This window comes from Halichoerus grypus, chromosome 2 (genome assembly GCF_964656455.1).
Source record: "Halichoerus grypus chromosome 2, mHalGry1.hap1.1, whole genome shotgun sequence".
Lineage (NCBI taxonomy): Eukaryota > Metazoa > Chordata > Mammalia > Carnivora > Phocidae > Halichoerus > Halichoerus grypus.
In genome coordinates this window covers 88,502,163-88,517,912 of record NC_135713.1, presented here as the reverse complement: position 1 = coordinate 88,517,912, position 15,750 = coordinate 88,502,163, and the positions used below count along the sequence as shown (strand labels likewise).

The window sequence follows — 15,750 nt, the reverse complement described above, 5'->3', positions numbered from 1 at the left end:
TACAGTTATTATGATAATAAATGCGTTGAAAGAAGGCAAATTACTTACTACAATTGTTAGTATGGGTAAATAATAAATGGCACTGTTATCCAGTGAATCCAATCTGTCTTTTTTCCTCTTGACCCCTCAGAAACATGAGACTGCCCTGTTTTGGGGCATTGTCAGTCTATACCTCCTTCTGATTGGGAAACTCTGGTCTAAACAATAGGAAATACACTCTATTTTGACATTCACTATCTCCCCTGAGCTGTACTTACCTATATTTTTCAATATTATTTCCAAAAAATACTCTTTATGAAATTTCACTCCAGTCCAACTAAGTTTATTTGATCCTCCAGATATATGTCTCAAATTCTAGACTTTTTCATTTCTTCATTTTAGTTCTTCTGCTTGAAACTACTTTCTAAGCCATCATTGCCATATTTTCCATTATCTGAGGGCAATTCCTATAGTTTTTCAGAAGCCCAAATTTTACTGTATCATAGAATAATACTGTGCTTTATTTATCACCATCATAAGTGATTGGATCATTATACAAATTGTTCCTTTTTTTTTAACTTCATGGAAATTGCCATAACTTCTTGCCCATTAACTACCATTTTTATTTGGGGATTATGAATATGCTTGGACTAGAACAATGTGATTTGCATTTTGTCTAAGCAACAAATACCAGAATCCTGATATGGACGGTTGTTTTTCAACAGAAGTGAGACAAATTAATCCAGCAAGTGACATTTCCTATGACATGTTTTATGCCTAGCTTGTCACTGGTAATTGAAACAGAAGGTAGAGTGGTTTTAAACCTTCCTGATAGGATATCACTTTACTGTGGTTTGTCAATTTTTGCTTCTTTTTCCTGTTTCCAAACAGTTCATGGCTCAGATAAGAAACCAAACTTTATTGGGAAAAATAGTGTGGATTAGTTAAGGTAGCAGGAGTGACAGAACAAAGATAGAACCTGTGATAGTGGAACCTGCAATTTTTAGGGGCACTTTTAATCTTCTCCTTTTAACTTTATGAACTTTGTGCACATTTCCCAAAGACAAGGACAAGTTGTTTTATGTGCCTTCAGGTTTTATAAAGATTGCTATGAAATTATCAACTACATGTTAATAAACCTTTTCTTTCTTTCTTTCTTTTTTTTTTTTTAAAGATTCTATTTATTCATTTGACAGAAAGAGAGATAGAGAGCACAGGAGCAGGGGGGAGAAGGAGAAGCAGGTTCCCCGTTGAGCAGGGAGCCCGATGGGGGGCTGGATCCCAGAACCCTGGGATCATGACCTGAGCTGAAGGCAGACGCTTAACGACTGAGCCACCCAGGTGCCCCAATAAAACTTTTCAAAATACAACTTGCCAATATATGCATGATCTCCAACAAATACAGACATTCGCTAGAATATTTAACATGAATTTATAACCAGTATCTCTATTTCTTAGAATATTTCAGGTTAAATAATATTCATTCCCACTGAAATATCCTATTAGCTTTTTTATTTCATTTTTACTCTTTCCACACATTTGTTTTATCTAAATGAGCATTGTGTGTGTGATGGAATGAGATAAATTCTCATGAGGGCTTATGTAAGTTCAGGTCTTCTGAGAAGCAGATTTCTACATGGAAAAAAAAAAAAGAAAACACTCAAAAGATTTATCAGGGAAAATACCTGCAAGGGCGAATTAAAAGGGCAAGAGGGGAGGTGGTGCTAGGAAAGCTATCCCACTGCAAGTAGCACTGAGCCTGGTGAAAGAGAGGGAAGGAAAGAAATTTGTGCGGGGGTGGGGGGGAGTGGCCCAGACTACAGTACAGTTACAGCATGTTCAGCAAGGCTGTTCGGGAATCTTCAAGGCAACACTGTCTATCAGAGGAGTCCTGTACCTCCCAGAAATGAGCTGCCGTAGTGTGTCCATGGCATGTTTAGTCATCAGCATGAGGAGAGTGTCTCAGCTCAAAGATGTAGGTGGATGAAGCCCAGCACCTGGGGCTTCGGTCAATTATGCTCTTTGATGTCAAAGGTCTGAAGGAACATTTTTATGGCAGCCACAGAACTCGAATTCAAAACCCTCAATTAAAGAAGAAAATAGGAATTATACATAAGCTTGCTCTTAAGTGAGCAGGTTATGTGGAAGCATGGTCTCATTATTTGGACATTGCTATTTGTGATGTTTTACTGTTGTTTATTAGAACATCCCATTAGTTTTTCCACAGGGGGGAAAACAGTAAAGTGCTTAAAATGAATGGATTCTTTATGGCTATCTTTGAAGGCAACCAAAGAAAGGCTTGGGCAATCATCATCACAAAGCACAGCAACTTCTAGAAGAAGAAATTCAAGGATAGAGTGAAAGGTGTCTCCTTTAAAGAAGTAATGACATAAAGGTGAGCCCTTAAATTCTGTTACAATGAAAGAGGGATAAGAACATAGCCTATGTAGTATAAAATACAATATAGAGTAAAAAATACAATACATATAGTACAAAAGTCCAATAAATGTGTGGCTCTGATAATTCCTAAAAAAACATGTCAAGTCTTTCTATTATATATGATGTCAGATTCTTACAGACTATCACCTAAAAACACTAGTTGTTCACTCTTGGCGGTCTTAAGTTTCACCAGATAGAGTTTGGAATCTACTCATTTTTAAAAACTTAAAGCTGCAATTTTTGGTCCTAATTTATAATTTTGAAGTAAAATTTAGTAAGCTAATGACAAATGAGTACACTTAAAGGATTTTTCTATACCTTTTCTCTGTTTGTTTACCTGTAGAATTTCCAAGGAAAGCTAAGAGATACAGTTAGTAAGATGTGGCCAATGAGGGGCGCCTGGGTGGCTCAGTTGTTAAGTGTCTGCCTTTGGCTCAGGTCATGATCCCAGGGTCCTGGGATCGAGCCCTGCATTGGGCTCCCTTCTCAGTGGGAAGCCTGCTTCTCCCTCTCCCACTCCCCCTGTTTGTGTTCCCTTTCTTGCTGTGTCTCAATAAATAAATAAAATCTTTAAAAAAAAAAAAAAAGATGTGGCCAATGAGGAAATGGTCATAACGATATTCAGAAGATACATGATTATATTCTTGCCAAATGTAGTCATGAATTATGTCAGTAAAGAGAAGCTGTTGTTCCTACTAGACGAGATGAAAGGCACTTGCAAATGCCTCACTCTCTTCTGGGTTCTTCATATCACAATGAAGACACCCATAGATACTTCGTACAGTTAGCATTAGAGCTATTTTTCATCTCCATATTTGCTATTTATGGTTTCTTACAAAACTAAACATGCTCTTACCAAATGATCCAGCAATTATACGCCTTGGAATTTACCCAAAGGAGGTGGAAATATGTCCACACAAAAACCTACATGCCAATGGTTACAGCATCTTTATTCATAACTGCCAAAACTTGGAAGCAACCAAGATGTCTTTCAATAGGTGAATGGATAAATAAACTGTGGTACATTAGAAAGTGAAATTTTATTTAGCACTAAAAAGAAATGAACTATAAAACCATGCAAAGACATGGAGGAAACTTAAATGTACATAACTAAGTGAAGAGCCAACCTAAGAAGGCTACCTACTGTATGATTCCAACTATATGGCATTCTCAAAAAGGCAAAACTATGGAAACAGAACAAGATCAGTGGTTTCCAGGGATTGGAGTGGGAAGGATGAATAGGTAGAGCACACAGGATTTTCAGGGCAGTGAAAATACTCTGTATGATACTATAATGATAGATACATGTCATTATACATTTGTCCAGACCTATAGAATGTGCAGTACCGGGAGAGAACCCTAAGGTAAACTTTGGACTTTGGGTGATTACGATAGGTCAATGTTGGTTCATCATTTGTAACAAATGTTATCACTCTATGGGGGTTGTTGATAACGAGGGAAGATATGCATGTGTAGGGGCAGGAGGCATACAGAAAATCTCTGTACCTTCCTTTCAGTTTTACTGTAAATCTGAAACTGTTGTAAAAAAAATAAAGTTAAAAAAAAAAGCCTTTGGAAACACTTGCTTTCATGTACTACAGAGGAAGAGCTATTTCTCTTGTGTCCCCTCTGTTTTGCAGAATCTCCGTTTATCCCTCAGCTTTCTCCTAATTACTACAGTTCCTCTCCCTGTCAGATGCAGTTTCTCATCCTACACCCATCACATATACACTAGTCTGGTTCTTCCTTCCTATCCTGCTATAATGCCAGTTAATTAGAATGTGGATCTGATGTGCTAAGGCATGAGCAGAGAAATAGAGAAGAGACATGAGGAAGAAAGAAGGGGAAAAAAAGAAATACGTAACTATTTTGGAATACTACACCTGCCTATTACCAACTCAGAGCTTTGAGCTAAAATGAATATGTAAAGGACTTGGCTTGTATTTCTCCATTTCTTCTTACTGTTAATAAATCTCTTTATACATTTTCTCTAATTGCAGCCCTCGATAACCTTGAGCAGCAACAATCAGAATAGCACCAGAAGAAGAGGGAAAATCTCTTCCAACCACCGCTCCTTCATTTCCCAGGATCCACATTTTGTTCCCTACCATTCCTTTTAATATTTTTTTTTTCTTTTAGATACTTAACCTGTTAAATAGAAACTTATGAACTTGTTTGGGATCCTAATGACCATATTTTTAAATATTAAATATATTTTAATCCCCAAATTATGAGCAGTATTTTTAAATACAACCAGTTTCTGAGCTGAAAACAGAATGCAGCTAAATTACACACACACACACACACACACACACACACACACACATTTTTCTGGTCCAGCTGTATCTTATTTATGTGGTATAATCTAGTCCAGTATCTTGCATCTAAGGTCCTCTGATCCTGATATCCTGGTAGAAAAATGGAGCATGAATTTGAAGATAAAGAAAAGATGGCTGGTCTTAAATCTGTATTACTTAAAAGACTCATCTACAACTGAGAAGAAATCACAATTTGAAAGTTGCTTATGTTTATATCTTCTTGTCTTTTGTTCCATGAAAAAAGTGTAGGAAAGTTATAGGGGGAAAGTTACAGAATACACTACAGAAGGATTATGTGGTGAGATTTCATAAGGAGAAATTCTTGCTGGACATGAGAAAACATATCCATGAGGAAGAACTCATCTCCCACTAAAAGACACCTCCCCACCCATTAGAACCACAACATGGGCACTGCTCTGACTTTAAGAAAGAACCTAGTCATTTGGTTGGGAAATTTTCCACACATTTGGCAAGAAATAGGAACAGGATACAACTGAAGGTTTGTTCTCAAGTAAATTGCTGGTGAATGGCAGATTATTTTGCTGACTGAAGTTTTTCTCTCTAAGACTTGATTCTCAGAGAAATAACCCAGGTTAAAGAAACCAAAGTAAAAATGTTTTAAAGGATTATATACTATTTGAGCCATGAAGAAATATAGCCATCAACTCCTACTTAACAGGTAAGAAAATTGACATCCAAAGACATTCATTAATTTATCCATGTTTTCTAATTCGTTTCTAATTATTACAAATCTGAATGCCTAAAAGAAAACATAATACATTTGACTTCATAAAAATTAAAAACTCTGCAGCACACAAATACAAAATCATAATGAAAGTTAAAAGATAAATGACAAATGAGACAAATATTGACAACTTATAAAAAAAAAGAATGCTTTTCTTTCTACAGAAAGAAGAGGTTCAGATCAATTATAGAGAGATGAACAATCCTATGGAAATGAAGCATAGAACATGAACACACTGCTACCAGGAAAATAACCACTACAAAAAACTATTCACTTATTATTAAGTAAATGCAAATAAAAATAAAAAGAAATCCCTCTGCTAATCTATAAAATATGATGGAATATGGAATATGTTTAAATGTTCGATAGCACTCATAGTTAAGGGATTGTGAGGAAACACAAATCAGTGGCATACCAGGGACAGCTTTCCCAACTCGTGAGAGCTGATTTTGCTCATTTTTTGCACAACTCTGACTGCAGTAACATCATGTAGGGTGTTTGACATTGATGTTGGCTGGAAGACTTTTACCATGGAGTTTGTCAATCACTATCAAGAAAGAGGGTTTTTTTTGGTTGTTGTTTCTGTTTTTAATCCAGAGGACCAGTTGTTAAGCATTTATCAGCATACCACTATGTATACTCAGACTTTAAAATGAGAATTTGACTCTTTGAGGAAGACACGGTCTCAGCCACAGCGGAGCTCTGGACGCCCTGCTCCTGCTCCTGACTCACGGCTGTCCGCTCTGGTGAGGAACAAGTCGGTCAGGAAGTCGTGCCTTTTTTTTTTTTTTTTTTTTTTTTTTTTTATTTGACAGAGAGAGAGACAGCAAGAGAGGGAACACTAGCAGGGGGAGTGGGAGAGGGAGAAGCAGGCCTCCTGCTGAGCAGGGAGCCCGATGCGGGGCTTGATCCCAGGACCCTGGGATCATGACCTGAGCCGAAGGCAGACGCTTAACGACTGAGCCACCCAGGTGCCCCAGGAAGCTGTGCCTTTTAAAGACTCTGGGAAGACACCTCTGTAAGCAGAGGTTGTGATTCACCGAATTAGAATTACTCTAACCAAACACAACACAAAATCTGTGGAGAAGGCATGTGCTTACTTGATCAGAGGCACAAAGGAAAAGAATCCCAAAGTGAAAGGATAGTTTAGATGCTTACCAAGACTCAGAATCGCTACAAGAAAAACTCGCGGTGAAGGTTCTAAGACTTGGGATCATTCTCAGAAGAGGATCCACAAGCGACTCACTGATTTGCACAGTCCTTCTGAGATTATTAAACAGATTATTTCCATCAGTATTGAGCCAGGATTTGAGATTGAAGTCACCATTGCAGATGCTTAAATCAACCATTTTAATAAATTGATTATCAGTTGTAAATAAAGAAATAAAATGAGAATTTAATTGATACTTCTTCACAAGAGTGCTATATATAAATTTATAACCAAAAGTTTAATGTGTACATAATGACTCAGCCATTTCACTTTTATAAGTTTATCCTTAAAATATATTTAGACAGGTGTGTAAATGTCTATAAAAAAAAAGGTTGATCACTCTATCATTTTTAAAAAAACAAAACAAATGGAAACACTCTAAATGTCCAGTGATAGAAACTGACACAAAATACTATGGACATCTAAACAAAGGGAAAATTTTGCAATCATTTAAAAAGAATAAGGAATTTTCATGTATGATGATAGGTAAGTATCATGTACTAAATATCATTTAAAATGAAAAAAACAGGTTACCAAGTAGTAGACATAGTATGATTTCCTTGTGTTAATAAAATTGTATAACCAAAAATAAATAAGAGACATCTGAAAGGGTAAAAAAAAAAAAATGTTAGTTAATGCTATTGCTTTTAGAGAGTGGGACTATATGATATGTCAGGATAAAATATATATATATGTATATATATATATATAGACACATATTTCTCTTCTAGTACATAGAATTTTACAGGCACACACATATGATACATAAAATTTTGTACATATATATATTATATATTTTTTTTCTTTATAAATGATCCTGATTAAAATGTTTAATTTCATCGAGCATCATTTTTAAAGGGGAAATATTGCTTTAAATAAAAATACGTAAAACGGTGGTCAAGACTTTGAATAAAGTATTATTTTGTGTCTATTTGCTTTAGTGTCATTGCTTAGTAGGGGCTAGAGTATGAGGCCATCTGACAGCAGACATTATTACTCTCCATCAGTCTGAGAAAAGAAATATAAAGCACTTAGAAATCTCAAGAGGCTAGCCTTCTATGGGATGTGGAGAGGTTTATTTTCCTCCTTAACAGAGACTTCATGATGGAGTAGATGTGGTTTATTGAACTTGTCATGAGTACAAGGGTGAAATTAAGCTTGCATATCTATGTTTTACTAGTGGCAGTATAAATACAGCATTCTGGAAAATCAGTTGACAATATTCACTAAGTGTAAAAAAAGTTTTAGTACTAGCTGACCTAGGACTTCTATTTCTAGTATATCTGGTCTAAAAATAATCTGAAACAAGGAACAAGCTAATGGTACAAAGATGTCCATCATAGCATTACCTATTTTAATGAACACTTGAACGGAGCTTAACTGTCCAGCAATGAAGAACTTCTAAACAAAATGAAGCATTACAATCAATGGAACAAAATTCAGTAATCAGAACTCTTCCGTACGGGACCACAATAACCATGATGGGGTTTTTTTGTTTCAGTACATCTTCTAACTCAACCTGATGAAAATAAACAAATCTGACTACTGACTGTGAGTGTTGCCTACCTGAGAAAACAGCACCATCATCCACAAATTTACACAAATCTGTTGTCATTCTTTCATCTCCCCCCTTAAGCTTCTCCCATTTTCAATCCATCATTGCATTGGTTAGTGTTAACTACTAAATATTTCTCAAACCTGTATACTCCCCCCCCCATGTTTACCACTAACATACTCATACAAACATCACTTCTTATTTGGACTATTACAACAGCTTCTCAAACTGTTAACATCTAACAGTTAGCTTCTAACATCTTAGCTCCTACAGTTCTGTTCTTCACATGTAGCCAAAATACCTTTTCAAACAAAAACCTGACAAAATTGTTGCTCCATTCTCTTTATTCTTTGGATTTAAACAAAGAAACAAATATAATCATCATAAACAAACTGAGGGTTCTAGAGGGGAGGGGGGTGAGGGGGTGGGTTAGCCTGGTGATGGGTATTAAAGAGGGCACGTACTGCATGGAGCACTGGGTGTTATACGCAAACAATGAATCATGGAACACTACATCAAAGACTAATGAGGTAACATATGGTGATTAATATAACATAATAAAATTTAAAAAAAGAAAAAAAAATTTAAAAAGAAAAATAAATAAAAATCTATATGAAAACATAATTTTGAAAAACATAAAGCTATTTAGGGATTTGCAGAAAATGTTGGGATATACCACAGATCAGATAGCAAGATACCACTTAAATTTTTTTGAAGTTATAACACGAATGAACTTGAAGCTATGATTCAAAGGTATTAAGTGGTAAGTGGCCTCTAAACTAAAGTTAAAACCATAACAAAATGGGTCCTGACAGGGCTGATTTAGGGTATTTCCTCATGGCAGATCTCCATTTTCACTCTAACTAAAAATATGACCAAACAGATGGTGAGACTCTTACTGCTATCTAACGTGATATCGCCAGCCGTATCTTTAAACTTCAAAGAGCATTTCAGGTCACTGCATGGATATGGACCCTGATAGACTGACTCTAGTAAGGTACTAAAAAAGAAAAAAAGTATAGATAAACAATTGAGGGGGCAGTAAGTTATAAGCCACTCTATTACCAGATACTCTTAAAACTAACTTTGACATCAATAGAAAATGAAGGTCGAAGGATGACAGAAGTGTCATATTATTGGTATGAAATTACATGCATTTCTATATATATAATGTATGGTGATTAACATAACATAATAAAATTTAAAAAAATCATATTCCCTGCCACAAGGGATTTTGCTGAGTTTGTGTGTGTGTGTGTCTCTCTCTTTTTTTTTCTTTTAGTTTCAGGTGTAGAATTTAGTGATTCAACACTTATATACAAACAACACCTGCTGTTCATCGTAAGTGCCCTCCTTAATCCTCAGCACCTATTTAACCATTCCCCTCACCTACCTCCTCTCTGGTAAACATAAGTTTGTTCTCTATAGTTAAGAGTCTGTTTCTCAGGTTTTCTCTCTTGTTTCCCCCTATGTTCCTTTGTTTTATTTCTAAAATCCCACATATGAGTGAAATCATATGATATTTCTTTGTCTGACTGATTTATTTCACTTAGCATAATACTCTCTAGCTCCATCCATGTTACTGCAAATGGCAAGATTTCATCCTTTTTTATGGCTGAGCAATATTCCATTGTATATATACAACATCTCTTCTTTATCCATTCATCAGTCGGTGGATATTTGGGTTCTTTCCATAATTTGGTTATTCTCGATAATGCTGTTATAAACATCAGGATGCAAGTATCCCTTCACATTTATATTTTGCTTCCTTTGGGTAAATACCTACTAGTGCAATTGCTAGATCATAGGGTAGTTCTATTTTTAACTTTTTGAGGAACCTCCATACTGTTTTCCAGAGTGGCTGAACCAGTTTACACTCCCAACAGTGTAAGAGAGTTCCCCTTTCTCCACATCCTCTCCAACACCTGTTGTTTCCTGTATTGTTTATTTTAGCCATTCTTAGTGGTGTGCGGTGATACCTCATTGCAGTTTTGATTTATATTTCTGATGATGAGTGATGTTGAGAATCTTTTCGTGTGTCTGTTGTCCATCTGTGTGTATTCTTTGGAAAAATGTCTATACATGTCTTCTCCCATTTCTGAACTGTATTATTTGTTTTCGGGTATTGAGTTTTATAACTTCTTTATATACTTTGGATACTAACCCTTTATCAGATATGACATTTGCAAACATCTTCTCCCATTCCAAAGGTCATCTTTTAGGTTTTTTTTTTTTTAAGATTTTATTTATTTATTTGAGAGAGAGAGATACAAAGATAGCGACAGAGAGCACAAGCGAGCATGAGCAGGGAGGAGAGGGAGAAGCAAGCATCCCGCCGATCAGGGAGCCGGACACGGGGCTTGATCCCAGGACCCTGGGATCAGGACCTGAGCTGAAGGCAGATGTTTAACTGACTGAGCCACCCAGGTGCCCCCGCCTTTTAGTTTTGTTGATTGTTCCCTTCATTGTTCAGAAGCTTCTTATTTTGATGAAATCCCAATAGTTTATTTTTGCTTTTGTTTCCCTTGCCTTCAAAGACATATCCAGTAAGAAACTGCTATGGCCAGTGTCAAAGAGATTACTTCCTGTGTCCTTCTCTATGATTTTGACGGTTTTCTGTCTCACACTTAGGTCTCTAATCCATTTTGAATCTATTTTTGTATATGGTGTAAGAAAGTGGTCGAGTTTCATTCTTTTGCATGTTGCTGTCCAGTTTCCCCAACACCATTTGTTGAACAAATTGTCTTTTTTTTTCATTGGATATTCTTTCCTGTTTTGTCAAAGATTAATTGACTATATCATTGTGGTTTAATTCCTGGGTTTTCTATTCTGTTCCATTGAGCTATGTGTCTGTTTTTATGCCAGTACCATACTGCCTTGATTACTACCGCTTTGTAATATACCTGGAAGTCCACAATTGTGATGTCTCCAGCTTTGCTTTTCAAGATTGCTTTGGCTACTCAGGGTCTTGTGGTTCCATACACATTTGTGGATTCTTTGTTCTAGCTCTGTGAAAGACACTGTTGGTGTTTTGACAGGGATTGCATTAAATGTGTAGATTGCTTTGGATAACATAGACATTTTAACAGTATTTGTTCTTCCAATCCATGAGCATAGATTGTTTTTCCATTTTTTTGTCTCCTCTTCAATTTCCTTCATCAGTGTGTTACAGTTTTCAGAATACAGATTTTTTACCTCTTTGGTTACGTTTATTCCTAGGTATCTTATGGATTTTGGTGCAATTATAAATGGGACTGCTTCCTTGATTTCTCTTTCTGCTGCTTCATTATTGGTGTATAAAACTGCAACAGATTTCTGTACATTGATTTTGTATTCTGAGACTTTACTGAATTTGTGTATCAGTTCCAGCAATTTTTTGGTGGAGTCTTTTGGGTTTTCTATATAGAATATCATGTCATCTACAAAGAGTAAAAGTTTTAGTTCTTCCTTGCTGATTTGGATGCCTTTTATTTCTTTCTGTTATCTGATTGCCATGGCTAGGACTTCCAGTACTCTGTTGAATAAAAGTGATGAGAGTGAGAGCGGGCGCCTGGGTGGCTCAGTTGGTTGGGCGACTGCCTTCCGCTCAGGTTATGATCCTGGAGTCCCGGGATCGAGTCCCACATCGGGCTCCCTGCTCAGCAGGGAGTCTGCTTCTCCCTCTGACCCTCCTCCCTCTCATGCTCTCTGTCTCTCATTCTCTCTCACAAATAAATAAAATCTTTAAAAAAAAAAAAAAAAAGTGATGAGAGTGGACATCCCTGTCTTGTTCCTGACCACAGAGGAAAAAAGTTCTCAGTTTTTCCCCAATGAAGATGATATTAGCTGTGTGTTTTTCATATATAGTTTTTATTATGATGAAGTATGTTCCTTTTGTTGAGGGTTTTTATCATGAATGGATGTTTTACTTTGTCAAATGCTTTTTCTGCCTCTATTGAGAGGATCCTATGGGTCTTATCCTTTCTTTTATTAATGTGGTGTATCATGTTGATTGATTTGCAAATATTGAGCCACTCTTGCAGCCCAGGAATAAATCCCACCTGATTGTAGTGAATGATTCTTTTAATGTACTATTGTATTTGATTTGCTAGTATTTTGTTGAGAATTTCTGCATCCATGTTCATCAGGGATCTTGGCCTATAGTTCTTTTTAGTGGAGTCTTTGTCTGGTTTCGGTCTTAGGGTAATGCTGGCCTCACAGAATGAGGAAGTTTACCTCTCATTTCTACTTTTTGGAATAACTCTAGAAGAATTGGTATTAATTCTTCTTTAAATGTTTGGTAGAATTCACCTGGGAGGCCAACTGGCCCTGGACTTTTGTTTCTTGGAGAGATTTTTTTTATTACTGATTCAATTTCTTTGTTGATTATTGGTCTGTTCAAGTTTTCTATTTCTTCCTGTTTCACTTTTGGTAGTTTATATATTTCTAGGAATTTTCCATTCCAGGTTGTCCAATTTGTTGGCATATAGTTTTTCATAATATTTTAATTATTTGCATTTCTGTGGTGTTAGTTGTTATTTATCCTCTCTCATTTGTGATTTTATTTATTTGGATCCTTTCTCTTTTCTTTTTGATAAGTCTGGCTAGGGGTTTATCAATTTTATTAATTTTTTCAAAGAACCAGCTCCTGGTTTTATTGATTTTTCTACTGGGTTTTGTTGTTGTTGTTGTTGTTCCTATACCATTTATTTCTGCTCTAATTTTTATTATTTTCTTCATTCTCTTGGCTTTAGGCTTTGTTTGTTGTTCTTTTTCTAGGTCCTTTAGGTGTAAGGTTAGGTTGTTTATTTGAAAAGTTTCTTGCTTCTTGAAGTAGGCCTGTATTGCTATATACTTCCCTTTTAGGACCACTTTCGCTGTATCCAAAAGTTTTTTGATCATCATGGTTTCATTTTCATTTGTTTCCATGTATTTTTTTTTTTTAATTTCTTCTTTTATTTCCTGGTTGACCAATTCATTGTTTAGCAGCATGTTGTTTAAGCTGCATGTATTTGTGGTCTTTCCAAAGTTTTTCTTGTGCTTGATTTCCAGTATCATAGAGTTGTGGTCAGAAAATATGCATGGTATGATCTCAATCTTTTTGTACTTTTTGATAGCTGATTTGTGACCTAATACGTCATCTATTCTGGAGAAGTCCCATGTGCACTTGAAAAGAATGTGTATTCTGCTGCTTTAGGATAGAATGTTCTGAACATATCAGTTAAGTTCATCTGGTCCAGTGTGTGCTTCAAAGCCATCATTTCTTTGTTGATTTTCTGTTTAGATGATCTGTCCATTGATCTAAGTGGGGTTTTAAAGTCCCCTACTTTATTGAATTATTATCAATGAGTTCTTTTATATTTGTTATTGTTTTATATAGTTGGGTGCTCCTATGTTGGGTGCATAAGTATTTACAATTATTATATCTTCTTGTTGGACTGTCCCCTTTAGGATGATATAGTGCCCTTCTTCATCTCTTATTACAGTCTATGGTTTAAAACCTACCTTGTGTAACTAAGTATTGCTATTTTGGCTTTCTTTTGATATCCATTTTCATGATAAATGCTCCTCCATCCCCTCACTTTCAATCTGTAGGTTTCAATCTGCAGGTTCTAAAATGAACCTCTTATAGGCAGCATATAGATAGGACTTGTTTTTTATCCATTCTGACACCCTACGTCTTTTGACTGGAGCATTTAGTCCACTTGCTAATAGAGTAATTATTGATAGATATGAATTTATTGACATTTTACTTGTTTTGTCATTGTTTCTGCAGATTTTCTCTGATCCTTTCTTGTCTTTGTCACTTTTGGTCTTTCCTTCCCACTCAAAGAGTCCCCTTTAATATTTCTTGCAGGGCTGGTTTAGTGGTAACCATCTTCTTAATTTTAGTTTGTCTGGGAAACTCCTTATCTCTCCTTCTATTCTGAATTATAGCCTTGCTGGATAGAGTATTCTTCGCTGCAGATTTTTCCCATTCAGCACATTAAATATATCATGCCACTCCTTTCCCCCTGCTAAGTTTCTGTTGAGAGATATGCAGCTAGACTTATGGATCTTCCCTTGTAAATTAGGGATATCTTTTGTCTTGTTGCTTGTAGGATTTTTCTTTATCACCATATTTTGCCAATTAATTACAATATGTCTTGCTGTTGGCCTGCTTTTGTTGATTTTGATGGGAGTTTTCTTTTTTTTTTTTTTTTTTTTTTTGATGGGAGTTTTCTGTGCCTTCTGGATTTGGATGTGTTTCCTTCCCCAGATTAGGAAAGTTTTCAGCTATTATTTCCTCACATAAATTTGCTGCCACCTTTTCTCTCTCTTCTTCTTCTTTTGCTGGGACTCCTATAATACAAATGTCATTACATTTGATGGAGCCACTGAGTTCCCTAAGTTTTTTCTCATGTTCCATAATTCTTCTTCCTCTGTTTTGTTCAGCTTTATTATTTTCCATTAGTTTATCTTCCATATCACTTATTCGTTCCTCTGCTTCTTCAATCCTTGTGTCCACTGCATCCTGTTTAGAATCTCACTTACTGTATTTTTCATTTCTGACTGATTGTTTTTTAATTCTTTTACCTCTGCAGTAATGGCCTCCCTGAAGTCTCCCATTCTTTTCTCAAGCCCAGAAAGTAACCTTATGATTGGTGCTTTAAATTCTCCACTAGGCATATTACTTAAATCTGTTTCACTTAGGTCTCTGCTTGTGACCTTATCTTGTTGTTTCATTTGGGATGAATTCCTCTGTCTTGGCATTTCGTCTAAGTCTCTGTCCTCTTCTGTGCATTAGAAAGCCTGTTGTGCTTCCTGCTCCTGAGAGTAATGGCTTTATGAAGAAGAGGTAGTATAATGTCCAGGGCCTGGCACTTCAGGGAGTGTCTCTGGTGTATTCTGTGTGCGCTCTGCTGCTGTGTTTTGGTTGGCCTATTCCTCAGGTCAGTCGTCTGCAGAGGTCTGCTTGCCTGCAGTGGGCAGTGTTTGGTCCTTGGCCACAATGTGGCAAGCTTTTACTAGGTGTACTCTGGTCTGCCTGTTAAATGAAACCTGATACTATTTCCATTAGGACTGAAGCCCTGCAGAACTCTCTGGTCAGGAGACATGGTATGGGCAGGGATTTCTGCTGACGTTCTGAGGAAGGGGCTTGCTATGCTGGCACTGAGGCAAACTTGACCAAGAAGGGCAGTACCAGTGCAGGGGTGTGGGACATGGTGTAAATAGGTTAGGCAGCTAGTCTTGGTGCTGCACTGCTTACAGCGGGTGGCTCTGTGTTTATGCTGAGTGGTGGGGAAGGGAAATGACACCCAATGGCTCCCTTGTCCCAGAAGAGGTGCCTCCTGAACGCTACCTCTCAGAGACTGTACTCTAAGAAGAGCAAATTATCTTTGTCCTGTATGCCCCAGGCATTCTTCAGATCTCTGTTTCCACCCACCCCAGTTGTTTGCCTACCTTTTCTTCAGGAGTAGGGCAAGGCCCTCAGGGCTCTATCCTAGCCAAGTCCACTGACCTTTAAAATCCATCTTTAAGCCCA

General features: G+C 36.7%; 1 pseudogene; it reads left to right on the top strand.

Annotated features, from left to right (window-relative positions):
- Nucleotides 1–4,837: 4,837 nt before the first annotated feature.
- Nucleotides 4,838–6,821, top strand: LOC118547955 (small ribosomal subunit protein uS10 pseudogene; annotated as a pseudogene).
- The last annotated feature ends 8,929 nt before the right edge of the window (nt 6,822–15,750 follow it).